Genomic DNA, 15284 nt, shown 5'->3' with positions numbered 1-15284 from the left:
TGGATGACGGAGTCGGCACTCCGGAGGCTGGGTCACTTCAGCCAGGCTGCGGCATGGGTCAGGGCTGGAAGTGCATGCAGCCTCTGAGGTTTTCAGTCATGAGAGACCCTCACCATTTCAGCCAGCTTCACTTGGCATTTCTGTTCTTTGCAACTTAACCACGTCGTAAGTGACACAGTTGTGCATCAAAGGGACCAGCCTACAGAGAAGGGGGCTGCCGTGGAGAACAGCTGTGATTAAGCCAAACCAATGCACAGAAAAGGCTCTCAGAGAAAGAAGAAATGCATCTGACAATGTCAGACACTAACAAATAAGCGGAAGCCAACCCTAACACCTTTCATTGGTTTTCCACAAGATCTCTCTGGATGGTCCAATGATTGGTGACATTAAGACGAATGTTTAAGATGTGACAACACTTCCAGCTTTGTTATGGATTAATGATGGAGGCACGACATGCTGGTGGCAAGAATGCAGCTGCCAGGAAAGCGTCTCCTCATCTCTGAAACAGGGATGTTGGTACCCACCCCACCCCTTGCAGGGTTACTGTGGAGACGAAATGAAATCAGGCAGGTTTGTGAAAACAGATTCCAAAACAGGCCCGGCATTCTCCAAATAAATTCCATTTACATGTGCATCTGAACTATTAAACCACATAAAATGCCTTCGTTTCACTTGGGACAATAAATGAAAACTCTTCTGACATTTGAAGCATTTCATGTCTCTGTGCTTCCAGAGAACGGTTCCATTTAACTTGAAAGGGGTTTTCAATGTAATTCACATTTAATGTTATGAAAGCATTTCTCTCTCACATTGGGCTTTATCTAAATTTTTAAACAAGGCCTAATTTACAGGCCTCAAACGACTTGGCAAATTTCCTGCAATCTCATTGAAAAAGTCCTGGCTGCCTATATGCTGCGGGTGTGTTGAAAGGCCGCTTTGTCTCGGGTGCCAACTAAAACTGAAATTACTCCACCAACAAAAGGTCGTCCTTTCAAACAAACCCACCGAATCCATACGCACACAGGGCACCCAGAGCTGCCCCTGAATCCAACCCCCACCCCCGGCAGCACGAGTAGCAGGCCAGGTGCTCTCTGTCGTGTTCTATAGCAGTGGGGGTGGGGTGCCCCATCCCAGGCGGAGAGGATAACTTTAGAGAAGACCCCAAATTTGTTCACAAGTGGACGAGAGGGCGAGAAAGTCAGACAGTTTGAGAGAGACAGGAAGAGAGGAAGTTTCATATTTGTCCTGCTGACGGACTGTCATCAGCTGACGGATGCAGCATTCTGTATTTACAAGTAACCCGAATGCCCAGGAGGGGCCTGATGAACATAGGACGTGCCAGTGTCCCCGAGCACAGCCTGCTCCTAAGACACCTGGCTGTGCCCGGGCACACAGCATGTGCCAGGCCTGGCTGCAGAGCTTCTTTCTGCATGGGTGTTTTTTAAGGGGGGTCACACTGCACCGAACATGAACACCCTACCCTCTGCCTTGTCAATGGCTGTGGAGCCTCAGGGGAAGCAAGCTGGGCTGAGACCCATTTCACACATATTTATTAGGTATCTTCTAAGAGGCAGGAAAGTGCTAAACCCTGGGGATGCAGCAGCCATCAAACCAGACACAGCCCCTGCCTTCACAGAGCTTATGTGGCAGCAAGAAAGAGCAGATTCCATCAGTAGCAATGCAAGGGGAGTGAGAGCTGAGTCCTTGAAACCCTGAGTCAGATCGTACCAGGCCTGCCTGTACAGAAAGGCCTCCTCAGCCTTCCCAGATCACTAGCTCCACGTTCTCGTCTGTTCTGCATGCTCTGGCCCAGCTTCCCCTCTGACCCCATCTCTTACTGACCCCCTCCTACTTGCTGAGCTCCAGCTACACCAGCCTCCTTGCATACCTCAAACACACTAAGCGGCTGCAGCTGCACAGGCCTCTGCACCTGCTCTTCCTTCTGCTCAGATGTTTAGATGCTCATCCCCAGGGTTCGCTCCTTGCCTTCCCTTCCTGCTCTCTGCCCTCCCTAACACTGATCTAAATGAGCCCCCCTTTCCCCTCACTCCCTGTCTCCCTTAGCCTGCTTATTTTCCTTAGCATCACTCAATATACTATTAGAAACATGTTTATCTCTTTCCCCTACTTGTCCATCTGTTCACTGCTTTCTCCCCAGGGCCTCCAAAAGCACCGGAACATAGTGGGTGCTCCATATATATTTACTAAGAGTCATGATAAGAGACTAGAAGTGTTATGGGAGCACACGGTAGGAGCACAGTCTCCGGCAGAGCTTGGAAAGCCTCCCTGAAGTGGCCATTAAGGGTCACTTGGGCTTTTTTTTTTTTAAGTGAAGAACAAAAAAGAGGGCTGCAAAGAGCATGAACAGCTTTGAGAAGTCTGGGAGAGGCTTGGAGAATGTTGGCGTGGCTGGAATGCAGGCCTTCGGTGACAAAGGCAAGAAATGAGAGCAGGGAAGGGAGTGGGGGTGGGCCCTAGAGTGCCCAAGAAGCCACAAAGAGCCACATGGGGGGTTTCTAGAAGCAGAATCACACAGAAAGCCTTACATTTCAGAAGGCGCTCTTGGGCAGCACTTTGGAGAGCGTAGACAAGAGGACAGGCTGGAGGTACCATTGCAGGGCACCAGTGGAGAGACATGCTTAGTCCCCAACCAGATGGTAGCCCTGGAGAAAGCAAGCCTGGCTCCGGCTCAGGAACCCTGGTGTCCCTGGACAAGTCGCTTGACCCATTGGACCCCCCACTGTCTTATCTGCCAAACAGGCATACTAAACAGCACAGTCCACAGTTGTAGGAATTTGTGTCAATAATGTCGCTTCTGCCGGAGTGCAAAGTTAATTGTTCTACAAAAGCAAGCTGTTATGATGATGACTAGCTTTGCTGGCTAATGGCTGAAGCTTTACATTTTCATCCTAGCTTAGCACTTAGCGAATGTGTCAGAATTGAAACTCTGATGAATTTGAATAATGGTGCCACTTGATTGACAGCCCAAAGTCATTAATTCAGGAGAACGTGTACCGACCGTGCAAGAGGAACAGGGCAGAATGAGAGGCCTCTAATGGCCCTTGCACGCTCCCAGCAGGGCTCAGTCCGATTGGCAGGCGCCTTCATTCTTCAGCTCCACCAGGTGTGATCAGCAAGAAAAGAATTCTTAAGCACTGTGCCAGCTCTTCTGTGCTCAAGTCTATCCTCAGAGAATAGCATCTGAATCTAAATCTATGACATAGCAAATATCCCTCTGAATCTCTTAGGTGGCCTGAAAGGTGAAAAACCAGTAGGTGTTTAGGTATGAATATGGGTGCAGCCAGGGAGAAAATGTCTAAGATTCCTTGTCCAACCCAAATGACGGTTCCTACCCCACACCCTCTCGTTTGTGAGTTAGCTGGAAACAGGACATGATTGCAAGCGTGTCTGTCCCTGGGAAGAAATCACACTGTACACCACATCAGCCTCCTGCCCTCTTTCATGTCGGCTAATTGCCTGCCGAATTGGGACACTTTTGGAAAGGAGGAGGCTAATTGAAATTTCACATAATTACATCTGAAAGTAACGCTTTTAGCTTCCCCCAACTTCAGTCAAAACTCCATCTTGTCAAAATAATCTTAAAGTTTTTTTTTTTTTTTTGTTAAACAAAGATTGATGAAATATCACTGGAACTCTTTTAGCTGCTAATTATAAGTCAGGCCTCTTTGGGGCTTTTTCGGGATATCTCTCTGACTTCTCTAAGGATTAGTTTGGTCCTCTGCTTTTAAACTATTTTCCACTTGCAGAGAAGAGTGAAATTTCCTCTCTGGTTTTAATTACAATCAGAGCGTTACCCTCGGATAGTATGGGAGGGGACTACCCTGTTAATCAGGGATAAATCCAGTATATGGTGAAGGCTTGTACCTTGTCATTACATTACCTTGTTGGTCTAATTAATGGTATTACCCTCTGAACTGTGTGCAGAAGCTTATAGAAATTCAACACACGCAGAAAACACGCTCTCGAGGGGAAAGCAAAGAAGGCCTAATAAAGTGCTGCTCATCACACCTTGGGTGCTACTGCTAATTTCTTCCATGATTTCTACCTGAGGGTGGGGGCGGGGGTGCCCTCCAGGTAACAGGCTGGGGCTCATGCAGGTCTCTTAGAAAAGGTAGTGATGCCTGTGTTTTGGTTTCTGGCACGGGCCAGCAATTTACCTGTGATATTTAATTTTAAAAACCAGACATCACCTCATCAAAAACCAAATGTTGTTCCTGTTTGTTCAGGTGAAGTTTTGGGTAACGTCTGGTGGGAGCAGGGGGGTGTATGTGGGAGGAGTGAGCTGAAGGGAAGGAGATGATCCTTCCCTCTTGGAGCACTAACCCACCTCAAAAAATAAGGTTCCTGTGAAAGGCTGATGGTGTTAATTACCACAAAGCCATAGTCTCCACCATTAGAGTAAACTCTTTGCAGACAGGGACCAGGTCATGTTCAGCACATGGTAAGGACTTAATAAATTTGTTGAACAAATGAATGAACTCTCCTTACCGAGTCCTTAGCTGTCAAAGGCATGCTATTTGGCCATGTACAATCTATGGGGGCTTTTGTTGAATCCTCAAAACATATTTGTTTGGTAATTAAAAAAATACTTTGAAAAACTGACATCCAAAGAAGTGAAGCAAATTTTCTAAGGTCATACGGCTATTTACATAGCAGAGTCAGGATCTGAACCGGATCCAAACACCTCCATTACAAGATGAATCAGAATGAGTACATCAGTGCATGATCTGATTTCATTTCAGGTGAGGCTTAAAGGCGCAGTGGGGATCTTGACAAGTGTTAATTAATATTTTACAAAAGCATACGAGATCTCAAAGATACCTTATTTTACTAAGCATGGTGCCGTTTATTACTGTTGTGTGCTTTTTTAATGGCCATGGAGGCCTAATTTTAAACAAACCTGTACTTTCCAATCAAAACGTATCAACAGTCTCCCCCCTCCCAACATGGAGTCTCAGTGGGCTCACTTTTGGGGACTTTTTAGATTTGCCAACACTTATTAAATGCCCACCGGGTTTCAAAAGAAGTCAGAAGCATATCTGACTTCAAGAAGCTCACAAGGCAAAGGAGAAAATATACCTGAGCATTCTTCTTCTAAAACTGGCCCTTTGACTGATGCCGGGGAGGGCAGATGCTGACTCGGTAGCTGATTGTCTACAATGGACAAGGGTGGAAGATTCTCGGCCCCACGCACCCACACTTTATACTCCGCCTAAGCAGGAAGTGCAGGCTTGGTAAGGTTCCTTGGGATCTGCAGACAGCCCAGTCTGCAAAGACGCCTTTGGGAGCCAGTGTGGTCCTGGGAGGTAAAGGGAGGAGACACCCCAGTGGTTCCTTACACTGCATTGTTTTGCAAACCAGAAAAGGCTAAAGGCACAGCACAAGTTAGTAGAGTCAGAGTACTATTTAAATGAGAATGTACACAGGCTTGGAGCATTCAGAAGCAACAGAAATCTATGAAATGCAGCATATACTTTTGAGAAAAAAAAAATACATTTGCAGCAGTCACCCTGAAGACCCTGGTGAGGGTCTGGTTGCTGCGGGCAGTTGCCCCCCTCTTTCCACCCTCCAGCCACGGATTAGACCCATTAGCAGATGACAGATGACTTGGGTGGCTTTGGTCCAGTCTCTGGTGGACCAGGGCACAAAAGATTCAGCCTCCATCTCTAGTAATTGGCTTTTCACTTGGCAGCTCCCCTGGGAGGTCAAAGCTCCAGGAAATCATCCTCCCTGGACCTGCCCAATTGCTCTGTGGTCCTTCTCCAGGCCAACAAGGAAGTTCCTGTACAGACAAGCTGCCAGGATGGCTCCAGCTCAGGACAAGCAGAGGTGCCACTGAAATGGCACATTGATGGCAATGATGAAGACCCTTTCACTGAAGTGCGGTACGTGCAAGGGGCTCCCTGAGAGATTTCCATGTGCATCATCTCCTAGGATTCTCACAAGAACCTGAAAATGTAGGTACTATTATTATTTCCATTTTAAAGATGATAAAACTGAGGCTTACTGAGATTATGTACTTTGCTCAAGGTCACACACATAGTTAGTAAGTGACCATGCTAGGACTTGAACCCACAATGGTTTGATTCCAAAGCATCCTTGGATTACCTATGCCAAAGCATCTTCCTGATGGCAGGGATTACCCACCTGGAACTGAGGTTCGCTTCCAAGTGACCTGCTAGTAGGGACTTGGGGGGCAGAGTTCAATTCCTTTCCTTACCACTTATATGCTGAGTTACCTTGGGCAAGGCCCGAGCTCATCTAAAAACCAAGGATAATCCACAATAGTACCTCACAGGATAGTTGAGAAGGTTTACAAATGTAGTCCACCCCAACAAAGAACCCCACTTTGCAGGTATGTAGTCAAGTATAATAAAAATTAAACGTGCCTAGTACAATTCTTGGAACATAACAAGCACTAAAAAATCACAGCTAGTATTATTTCTTCACAAGGTCCCAAATCAAATTTTCACAGTCCCTTTTAGCCAGAGATACTCTCTTTTCTTTGAGCTTCTAAAGGACATTAAAACTGCTCTTAGAAATTCCCTTTCCAAAACTGGAAGCATTCCCTCTAAGATCAGGAACAAGACAAGGATGTCCACTCTCACCACTACTATTCAACATAGTTTTGGAAGTCTTTGCCACAGCAATCAGAGAAGAAAAAGAAATAAAAGGAATCCAAATTGGAAAAGAAGAAGTAAAACTGTCACTGTTTGCAGATGACATGATACTATACATAGAAAATCCTAAAGATGCCACCAGAAAACTACTTGAGCTAATCAATGAATTTGGTAAAGTTGCAGGATACAAAATTAACACACAAAAATCTCTTGCATTTCTATACACCAACAATGAAAGATCAGAAAGAGAAATTAAGGAAACAATCGCATTCACCATTGCAACAAAAAGAATAAAATGCCTAGGAATAAACCTAACCAAGGAGGTCAAAGACCTGTACTCAGAAAACTATAAGACACTAATGAAAGAAATCAAAGAAGACACAAACAGATGGAGGGACATACCATGTTCTTGGATTGGAAGAAACAACATTGTGAAAATGACTATATTACCGAAAGCAATTTACAGATTCAATGCAGTCCCGATCAAATTACCTATGGCATTTTTCATAGAACTAGAACAAGAAATTTTATGATTTGTATGGAAACACAAAAGACCCCGAATAGCCAAAGCAATCTTGAGAAGGAAAGATGGAGTTGGTGGAATCAGGCTTCCCGACTTCAGGCTATACTACAAGGCTACAGTGATCAAGACAGTATGGTACTGGCACAAACACAGAAATACAGATCAATGGAACAGGACAGAAAGGCCAGAGATAAACTACGGTCAACTAATCTATGACAAAGGAGGCAAGGATATACAATGGAAAAAAGACAGCCTCTTCAATAAGTGGTGCTGGGAAAACTGGACAGCTACGTGTAAAAGAATGAAATTAGAACAATCCCTAACACCATACACAAAACTAAACTCAAAATGGATAAAAGACCTAAATGTAAGGCCAGACACTATAAAACGCCTAGAGGAAACCATAGGCAGAACACTCTTCAACGTAAATAACAGCAAGATCTTTTTTGATCCATCCCCTAGAATAATGGAAATAAAAACAAAAATAAATAAGTGGGACCTAATGAAACTTCAAAGCTTTTGCTCAGCAAAGGAAACTATAAGCAAGATGAAAAGACAACCCTCAGAATGGGAGAAAATATTTGCAAATGAATCAACAGACAAAGGATTAATCTCCAAAACAGATATCAGTTTATCCAGCTCAATATCAAAAAAACAAACAAACCAATCAAAAAATGGGCAGAAGACCTAAATAGGTATTTCTCCAAAGCAGACATATGGATGGCCAAGAGGCACATGAAAAGCTGCTCAACATCACTAATTATTAGAGAAATGCAAATCAAAACTACAATGAGGTATCACCTCACACCAGTTAGAATGGGCATCATCAGAAAATCTATACACAGTAAATGCTGGAGAGGGTGTGGAGAAAAAGGCATGCTCTTGCATTGCTGGTGGGAATGTAAATTGATACAGCCACTATGGAAAACAGTATGGAGGTTCCTTGCAAAACTAAAAATAGAACTACCATATGACCCAGCAATCCCACAACTGGGCATATACCCAGAGAACACCATAATTCAAAAAGACACACGCACTCCAATGTTCATTGCAGCACTATTTACAATAGCCAGGACATGGAAGCAACCTAAATGTCCATTAACAGATGAATGGATAAAGAAGATGTGGTACATACATACAATGGAATATTACTCAGCTGTAAAAAGCAATGAAACTGGGACATTTTTAGAGACATGGATGGACCTAGAGACTGTCATAGAGAGTAAAGTGAGTCAGAAAGAGAAAAACAAATATTGTCTATTAACACATATATGTGGACTATAAAAAAATGGTACAAATCAACCGGTTTGCAAGGCAGAAATAGAGACACAGATGTAGAGAACAAACATATGGACACCAAGTGGGGAAAGCGGGGAGGGTTGGGGGGGGAATGAATTGGGAGATTGGGATACCAAATTGTACACTCTAAATATATGCAGTATATTGTAAAAAATTAAAAAAATAAAAAGTTAAAAAAAAAAAGAAAGAAATTCCCTTTCCAACTTGTATTGTGTAATTTACTCATGTAATGTTTTCTCCTCTTTTAAAAAAATAATTAGGTAAAAGCCTATTAAGTAGCAGGCACTACCAAATGACCCTGCATTCACCATTGTATTCAAATCTCAAAGTGAGCTAGATTCTACTGTATTGTGCCATTTTACAGATGGGAAAACTGAGGCCCAGGGAGGTTAAATAACTTTCCCAGGGCATGCAGTAAGCAAGCAGTGAGGCAAGGACTCAATTCCAGGCTATCCACTCTGCAGTCTGGACTTGTCACTGTTTGTTGCTATAAATGCTAGATTATAAACATGCCAGAAAGGATCTAGGTCCAAATTACTGCCCACCTCCACCATCAGGCACAAGTGATGTCCCATACCAGGGGCTCGGTATTTTAGAAAGAACAGGCAGAAAGAAGAGGAAAGTTTCTGCAGTTACACCATCATGGGTATCCTCTGGCAGCTTGTGCCCAAAGTCTGCCCAGCCGGGCTCCCTCGTACTCTGGCCAAGACCCAGGAAACCTATCCTAGCTTCCCGAAGCCCAGAGAACATGGGGCGGGCAAAGTGGATCTTTTGCCAATAATAACAATGATGATAATTACAGTAATGATTATAACCAGCCTTCACTGGGTGCTTCCGCTATGCTGGGCACTGCGGTCCGTGCCTTCCCGAAACGCACACGTTTCATAACCTCAGCAACTCTCAGAAGCGGGTGCTCTTATCAGCCCCATTTTACGCCTGAGGAAACTTTCAATTTAAATAGAATTTTGGGAGCTTCAAACAATTTCAAAGTTACCTAATTTTTCCCTTACGCTTACCACATAGGGAGAAGCAGATGCCACACTTTTGGAGACCGCATACCTACATCTAGAGACGTACACGTATACACCTAGGTTTTACCATTACGCACACTGGCAAACTGACACTTAATGGGATGAGGGTTACAGTACGTTGATCTCAGGAGCTGACCTGAGGCCAAAACTTAAAATAATTCAATGCCATTATTCCCGATAACCAAAAGGTTAAAACCACTCACGTGTGCATCAAATGAACAGGTAAATAAAATGTGGTATATCCAGACAATGACTAGTATTTAGCCAAGAAAAGGAATAAAAGTCTGACACAGGCGACAACATGAATGACTGTTGAAAACATCATGCTAAGTGAAACAGGCCCAGAACAAAAGGTCACACGTTGTATGTTTCTATTTATATGAAATGACCAGAAAAAGCAAATCCACAGAGAGAGAGGAAGCAGATATGTGTTTCCCATGAGCTGTGGGGGAGGTAAGGTGGGTGACTGCTTAATGGCACAGGGTGTCTTTTCGAGGCTGATTAGAAAGTTCTGGAACTAGATGGTGGTGATGGTTGCACAGCACTGTCAATGTACTTAATACCACTAAACTGTGTTCTTTTAAATGGTTGCAATATTAAATTCTGTGTTATGTGTATTTTACCACACTAAAAACATTGACTCAATGCCTTTTTCATTGTACATGAGATAAAATCCAGATTCCTTACCTTGGTTTACAAGAACCTTCCACATCCGCCCTCTCCACCTGCACACTCACTCTCAGTCTCTCTCAACTCCCACTACTTACTTTTCCCATGACACCCAGACCTGGAGTGTGACTGCTCCCCCTCTGAGCCATGTGTCACCCCGCCACCTCTTTACTGCTGCAGGAAGCCCTGTCCAGAGCTCCCCTCCCCCACACCTTCTGTGCCATGGGAAGATCCACTTGCCCTTCAGGACTCAACTCAAGCATAGCCTCCTGTGACATCTGCCACTGAGCCCCTCACTTCGGCCTGGGCAAAGTGTTCCTTGTCGACACTTTTACACAACTTGCAGGTACAACTACCACAGTACTCATCACTGTGTACTATAATATATGCTTTCATACTAGAGAGGTGCGCTTAGTGCTGGTTAAAAATATAGGCTTTGGGGGACTTCCCTGGTGGTGCAGTGGTTAAGAATCTGCCTGCCAATACAGGGGACACGGGTTCGATCCCCCCGTCCGGAAGATCCCACATGCGTTGAAGCAACTAAGCCCGAGAGCCACAACTACTGAGTCTGCGCTCTAGAGCCCACAAACCACAACTACTGCAGCCCACGGTGCACCTGGAGCCCCTGCTCCACAACAAGAGAAGCCTCCGCAATGAGAAGCCCGAGCACCACGATGAAGAGTAGCCCCTGCTCGCCACAACTAGAGAAAGCCCACGTGCAGCAATGAGGACCCAATGCAGCCAATAAGTAAATAAATAAATTTATTTAAAAAAACAGAGATAGGTTGCTGGAGGCTGGCAGGGGACCTGAGACCGAAGGAGACCGCAGGAATCCTGGAGCAACCATGTAGGACCTGGGGGAAGTCAGAGGGGTGGGGAAGGGGAAGCTGGATGGGACCGGTGCCCCAAGGGGGTAGCTGGGGGAGGGGGGAGGTTCCCCTCTGGAGAGACCATTGGGGGCTGGGTAGATCCGAAACTGCAACTGGGTTTCTCCCGCCTGGGAGGCCAGGAAGCCTGCTGACTTCCCCGGCTTGGGGGTCTGCTGGGCTCCCCAGCAGGGTCCTCCACCCTCCAAGGCCCCCTTCAGGCTGCCTGCGTCCTGGGGGTGTGGGAAGGAGGGAGGAGGGGCGAGGAGGTGGAGAGGCGGAGAAGTCAAAAGCTTTGCAGACAAGCAAAAGTTAAGAGAATTCAGCACCACCAAACCAGCCTTACAACAATTGCTAAAGGAACTTTTCCAAGCAGGAAACACAAGAAAAGGAAAAGACCTACAAAAACAAACCCAAAACAATTAAGAAAATGGTAATAGGAACACACATGTCAATAATCACCTTAAATGTAAATAGATTAAATGCTCCAACCAAAAGACACAGACGGCTTGAATGGATACAAAAACAAGACCCTGACACATACTGTCTACAAGAAACCCACTTCAGACCAAGGAACAAATACAGACTGAAAGTAAGGGGATGGAAAAAGATATTCCATGCAAATGGAAGTCAAAAGAAAGCTGGAGTAGCACTACTCATATCAGACAAATTAGACTTTAAAGACCATTACAAGAGACAAGGAAGGACACTATATAATGATCAAGGGGTCAATCTAAGAAGAACGTATAACAATTGTAAATATCTATGCACCCAACATAGGAGCACCTCAATACATAAGGCAAATGCTCACAGCCATAAAAGGGGACATCGACAGTAACTAATAATAGTAGGAGACTTGAACACCCCACTTACATCAATGGACAGATCATCCAAACAGAAAATAAATAAGGAAACAAAATTTAATTGACACATTAGACCATCTCGACGTAATTGATATTTATAGGACGGTCCATTCAAAAATGACAGAATACACTTACTTCTCAAGCACACACGGAACACTCTCCAGGATAGAGCCCATCTTGGGTCACAAATCAAGCCTTGGTAAATTCAAAAAAACTGAAATCCTATCAAGCATTTTCTCTGACCACAATGCCACGAGACTAGATATCAATTACCTGAAAAAAACTCTAAAAAATACAAACACATGGAGGCTAAACAATACACTATTAAATAACCAGGAAATCACTGAAGAAATCAAAGAGGAAATCAAAAAATACCTAGAAACAAATGACAATGAAAACACAAAAACCCAAAACCTATGGGACACAGCAAAAGCAGTTCTAAGAGTTCTAAGCAATACAGTCCTACCTCAAGAAACAAGAAAAACATCGAATAAACAGCTTAACCTAACACCTAAAACAATTAGAGAAAGAACAAAAAAAACCCCAAAGTGAGCAGGAGGAAAGAAATCATAGAGATCAGATCAGAAATAAATGAAAAAGAAATGAAGGAAACAAAAGCAAAGATCAATGAAACTAAAAGCTGGTTCTTTGAGAAGATCAACAAAATTGATAAACCATTAGCCAAACTTATCAGGAAAAAAAGGGAGGAGACATAAATCAACAGAATTAGAAATGAAAAAGGAGAAGTAACAACTGACACTGCAGAAACACAGAAGATCATGAGAGACTACTACAAGCAACTATACACCAATAAATTGGATAACCTGGAAGAAATGGATACATTCTTAGAAAATGACAATCTTCCAAGACTGAACCAGGAAGAAACAGAAAATATGAACAGACTAATCACAAGTACAGAAATTGAGACTGTGATTAAAAATCTCCCAACAAACAAAAGCCCAGGGCCAGGTGGCTTCCCAGGCGAATTCTTGCAAACATTTAGAGAAGAGTTAACACCTATCCTTCTCAAACGCTTCCAAAACATAGCAGAAGGAGGAACACTCCCAAACTCATTCTATGAGACCACCATCACCCTGATACCAAAACCAGGCAAAGATGTCACAAAAAAAGAAAAGTACAGGCCAATATCACTGATGAATATAGATGCAAAAATCCTCAACAAAATACTAGCTAACAGAATCCAACAGCACATTGAAAAGATCATACACCATGGTCAAGTGGGGTTTATCCCTGGAATGCAAGGATTCTTCAATATATGCAAATCAGTCAATGTGATACATCATATCAACACATTGAAGGATAAAAACCATATGATAATCTCAATAGGAAAAAGCTTTTGACAAAATTCAACACCCATTTATGATAAAAACTCTCCAGAAAATGGGCATAGAAGGAAATTACCTCAACATAATAAAAGCCATATGTGAGAAATCAACAGCCAACATTGTTCTAATGGTGAAAAACTGAAAGCATTCCCTCTAAGGACAGGAACAAGACAAGGGTGCCCACTCTCATCATTATTATTCAACATAGTTTTGGAAGTTTTAGCTGCAGCAATCAGAGAAGAAAATGAAATAAAAGGAATCCAAATTGGAAGAGAAGAAGTAAAACTGTTACTCTTTGCAGATGACATATTATAGATAGAAAACCCTAAAGATTCTACCAGAAAACTGCTAGCACTAATCGATGAATTTAGTAAAGTAGCAGGATACAAAGTTAATGCACAGAAATCTCTTGCATTCCTATACACTAACAACGGAAGAGCAGAAAGAGAAATTAAGGGGACTCTCCCATTTACCATTGCAACAAAAAGAATAAAATACCTAGGAATAAACCTGCCTAAGGAGGCAAAAGACCTGTACACAGAAAGCTATAAGACACTGATAAAAGAAGTCAAAGATGATACAAACAGATGGAGGGACATACCATGTTCTTGGATTGGAAGAATCAACGTTGTGAAAATGACTATCTTACCGAAAGAAATTTACAGATTCAACGCAATCCCGATCAAATTACCTACGGCATTTTTCACAGAACTAGAGCAAGAAATCTTACGATTTGTATGGAAATGCAAAAGACTCTGAATAGTCAAAGCAATCTTGAGAAAGAAAGACAGAGTTGGTGGAATTAGGCTTCCTGACTTCAAACTATACTACAAGGCCACAGTGATCAAGACAGTATGGTACTGGCACAAAAACAGAAAGGTAGATCAATGCAACAGAATAGAGAACCCAGAGGTAAACCCACACACATATGGGCACCTTATCTTTGACAAAGGAGGCAAGAATATACAATGGAAAAAAGACAGCCTCTTCAAGAAGTGGTGCTGGGAAAACTGGACAGCTACATGTAGAAGAATGAAATTAGAACACTTCCTAACACCATACACAAAAATAAACTCCAAATGGATTAAAGACCTAAATGTAAGGCCAGACACGATAAAACTCCTAGAGGAAACCATAGGCAGAACACTCTATGACGTACATCAAAGCAAGATCCTTTTTGACCCACCTCCTAGAATCATGGAAATAAAATCAAGAAGAAACAAATGGGACCTAATGAAACAAAAGCTTTTGCACAGCGAAAGAAACCATAAACAAGACAAGAAGACAACCCTCAGAATGGGAGAAAATACTTGCCAATGAAGCAACGGACAAAGGATTAATCTCCTAGATATACAAGCAGCTCACGCAGCTTAATACCAAAAAAGCAAATAACCCAATCCACAAATGGGTGGAAGACCTAAACAGACATTTCTCCAAAGAAGACATTCAGATGGCTAACAAACCCATGAAAAGATGCTCAACATCACTAATCATTAAAGAAATGCAAGTCAAAGCCACAATAAGGTATCACCTCACACCAGTCATAATAGCTATTATCAAAACATCTAGAAACAATAAATGTTGGAGAGGATGTGCAGAAAAGGGAACCCTCCTGCACTGTTGGTGGGAATGTAAGCTGGTACAGCCACTATGGAAAACGGTTTGGAGGTTCCTTAAAAAACTAAAAATGGAACAACCATATGACCCAGTAATCCCACTCCTGGGCATATACCCAGAGAAAACCATAATCCAAAAAGAAACATGTACATAATGTTCATTGCAGCACTATTTACAAGAGCCAGGACATGGAAGCGACCTAAATGCCCATCAACAGATGAATGGATAAAGAAGATGTGGCATATATATACAATGGAATATTACCTAGCCATAAAAAGGAATGAAATTGAACTATATGTAATGAGGTGGATAGACCTAGAGCGAATTAAGCCAGAAAGAGAAAAACAAATACCGTATGCTAATTCTTATGTATGGAATCTGAAGAAATGGTACTGATGAATCCAGTGATAGGGCAAGAGTGGAGATGCA

General features: G+C 43.1%; 1 pseudogene; it reads right to left on the bottom strand.

Moving 5' to 3' along the window:
- Positions 1 to 15284, bottom strand: part of LOC130852028 (phosphoglycerate mutase 1-like) — a 172441-nt pseudogene that overhangs the window by 138389 nt on the left and 18768 nt on the right.

The sequence above is a fragment of the Hippopotamus amphibius genome, chromosome 1 (assembly GCF_030028045.1).
Source record: "Hippopotamus amphibius kiboko isolate mHipAmp2 chromosome 1, mHipAmp2.hap2, whole genome shotgun sequence".
NCBI classification, from domain to species: Eukaryota; Metazoa; Chordata; class Mammalia; order Artiodactyla; family Hippopotamidae; genus Hippopotamus; species Hippopotamus amphibius.
Note: the sequence above shows the minus strand (reverse complement) of the source record. Positions and strands in the feature narration are given on the sequence as shown.